Source organism: Octopus bimaculoides, chromosome 25, assembly GCF_001194135.2.
Source record: "Octopus bimaculoides isolate UCB-OBI-ISO-001 chromosome 25, ASM119413v2, whole genome shotgun sequence".
NCBI lineage: Eukaryota > Metazoa > Mollusca > Cephalopoda > Octopoda > Octopodidae > Octopus > Octopus bimaculoides.
In genome coordinates this window covers 18,330,895-18,334,635 of record NC_069005.1, presented here as the reverse complement: position 1 = coordinate 18,334,635, position 3,741 = coordinate 18,330,895, and positions in this window count along the sequence as shown.

The window sequence follows — 3,741 nt, the reverse complement described above, 5'->3', positions numbered from 1 at the left end:
TATATATATATATATATATATATATATTCACAATTAAAACTATAAATATAATATTCATTTAGTTATCTATGTATTTTTTTAATGTGTACATATGTATATATATTTTGTGTGTGTGTGGTGGGGTTGACAACCTGACAACCGATGCTGGTGTGTTTATGACCCCGTAACTTAGCAGTTCGGCAAAAGAACCCGATAGAAAAAGTAGTAGGCTCACAAAGAATAAGCCCTGGAGTCGATTTGCTCGAATGAAGGCGGTGCTCCAGCATGGGCGCTGTCAAATGACTGAAACAAATAAAAGAATAAAAGAATACACACACACATACATGCATGCATGTATGTATGTATGTATGTATGTATGTATTTATGCATATATATATGCAGTAATACCTCACCTTACAAGGACCCGCTTTACGTAAACTCAGGTTTGCGAGTTTTATAGTATGATAAATATAAAATGGTGAAATAGCCGTTTTCTGCATGTGCCAGCGTCGCAACATGTGGCAAAACTGGTTCTGACGCGTCTACACAGCTGCATACAGTGACGCATTATAATGACGGCATAAACTTTCAGTGTCTTAGTTTGCGTGTGTACAATTAGCTTATGCTAATTGTACCTGCCCCATATTTTATATTGTATACGTGTATTTACACTATTATTTTCGGCATTTTAAAAACCAACACGATATGTCAAAACGAAAATGTACAACGGACACTGATGGGAACAAAAAGAAAGGAAAACCTATCGCTTTGGAAAAGATTTGTAAAGATGCACTATGGTGGAACAACCGTGAAAAATATTTGTGACAAATTTTCACTTAAATCGTCAACTGTATGCACAATTCTCAAATAAAAATAAAATTATTTATCTTAAGTCAAAAATGCGCAGCGTTTGCAATTGACCTGGGCTCGTAAAAGAGATGTTTCAAGCATTATTCCAGAAATGGAAAAATAAACTCTTAAATGCGTGGATAAGTGACAAATCACAATAGATACATATGAATGCTAATCAAGTGTCGATTTGTAGCCATGCATTGTCTCTTTTCAGTTAAAGAAATGAAAGGTGACACAAAGGAAACTTTTGTTGCAAGCAGAGGGTGATTTGATCGATTTAAAAATTGATGTGGGTGGCATTCCGTCAAAGTGCAAGGAGAAGCATCAAGCGCTGATATCGATGCAGCAGAAAAATTTCCAGAAACATTGGCAGAAATAACTGAAGGGGCTACATGTCACAACTGATTTTTAATGTCGAGGACACGGGATTTTTCTGAAAACGTATGCAATCCAGAAGTGACATTGCTGTAAAAGATCGACTAACTTTATTATTTGGAGGAAATGCATTTGAGAATTTAAGATTAAAACCAATATTAGTTTATCGAGCTGAAAAAGTACACTTCCAGTCGCATGGAAATCAAATAAAAAAAGCTATGGTTACGACAGCATTATTTGAAGAATGGTCTTCATATTACTTTGTAACGGTACGTGGTTTGATCAATAAGTATCAGAACTGTTGCCATTGTAACGGAGCTAAAGCACAGAGAGTGAAATTGCTTGGCACAAATTGACGTTAAACACTGCTGTGCATGTGCACTAAGTTTTAACGTTGGAGCTCATTTCCGCTGTTTACAGCAGTGCTTGGAAGGAACGTGTATAGTGTGTCATTGTCGCATTAACCACGACAAGGAGAATCTGCATCAAATTTTGCCAAAAGCTTGGCGATACCTGCTCAGTGGTCTTCGCAAAGTTTTCAAAAAGTTTTCAAAAAGTTTTCATCGTTCTCGACACAACCAAGGAGATTTTGTGCACCTGAAACCCGAATGTCTTTTTCGTCAGCTGAAAGCAGTTTTGGCACAAACTTGGCAGACACACGTCTCATACCCAAATCTTCAGTGATATTGAACTGAATGGGAACAGTAACTAATCAGCACATCTTCTGATAACTCACGGATGTTGATTCGACGATTTCTCCTCACAGCTGCATGCACATCTGCAATGCTTTCTCAGTTCTGCTGGTTGCGGGTCTCCCAGAATTTTCGGCAATATCGACATTTTTTCGGCCATCTTGGAAACGTCTGAACCACTCGTACATTTCTTTGCAGCTCATACACTTCTCTCCATACACTTTCTGCAACTTTACATACACCTCTGAGCAGGTATCACCATGACAACTTTCTCTGTCATGGTCAATGCGACGATCACACACCACACACCTTCCTTCGAAGCACTGCTGTAAACAGCGGAAGTGAGCTAGAATGTTAAAACTTAGTGCGCATGCAAAACAGAGTTCAAGATCAATTTCTGCCATGTGGTTTTACTCTGTGTGTTTTAACTTCGTTACTATGGTAACAGTCCGGATACTTACTGATCATACCTAGTATTGTGATAAGAACGAACTTCCATTTCATGCAATGTTGCTTATTGGTAATGCACCTGGCTACCCTCCAGTTCTGCAATATCTCCATCCTAATGTTAAAGTTATTCTTTTGCCTCCGAATACATCACTTTTGCAACCAAAGGACCAGGGTGTTATTGCAACCTTTAAAGCCCATTATTTATGCTAAACATTTGCAATGCTGAATGAAGAAACAGACAAAGAAAAGGGACCAAATGTAGTGGAATTCTGGAAAAATCGCAACATTTATACCGCAATAAAGATTATAGGAAACGCGTGGGATAATATCACTCAAGAGCATATAAAGTGCGTTGGGAAAAAAAGACTTTGCCCTCGATATTTTTTTTATTGACTTTGAAGGTTTTGAACCACTACAAGGAAATGTATAAAATGAAATGGAAGAAATTGTAAACCTGGCAACCGAATTGAATCTCAGCGTATACGCAAATGACATAGATGAGCTGCTTCAATCACCTGGTGACAAACTCACCAACGAAGACCTTATTGCTATGCAAGAGCAAGCTACAATAGAAGAGGAAAAGGACACTGTCGATGAAAAAAGGATTTTTCTGGGAACGAACTACGATTTATAACATTGCTACTATGGAAAATTATTGCTCTGCTTTAAGAGTTTTTGCTTTACAAGTGGTGTACGGAAAGAAATTCACTCGTATATCGTGGCATTACTATATATATAAATATGTACTGGCGGTGCCCCAGCATTGCCACAGCCGCAGGGCTGAAGCATATAAAAGACTATATATATTAGGATGTTGATTGTTATGGTTGGTCAGTGAGTGACCACGACAATCAACTTCCTAAGAAATATATTGTTGTTCTAATGTTTAAGTGTGTGCTCCTTTTTCGGATATATGAACTACTAACGATATGACTTTCAGGGTGGTGCTCCAGCATGGCAGTAGTCTAATGACTGCAACAAGTAATATATATATATATATATATATATATATAAGGTTGAGGAGGGTATTGGATTTAACCAAACCCAAGAGGATACAGGTAATACCGAGTAAGTGCTGTATACCGACTAGTTTTGCCCCGGTCGTTGTATAAACAGGATTGGGGATTATAAGTCGTGTATAAGCGTGTGTATGTATACATATATAAAAAGATAAAGAGAGCAATGGTAAAGTTGGAAATATATTTTATGGATAGAGTCTTACAGCTGTTTCTGGGAAGATCCAGTACTTCCCTTCATCGGAGACAGAAATAGTAAAGGAATCGATTATTATATCCATAGGCGGAGAGATATAGTATAAAGTGAGAGTGAGTGTGATGCGCTTAAAAAAAGAAAGAAAGACAGAACAGTACTTGGAGTGTAGTTTCATTCCAGT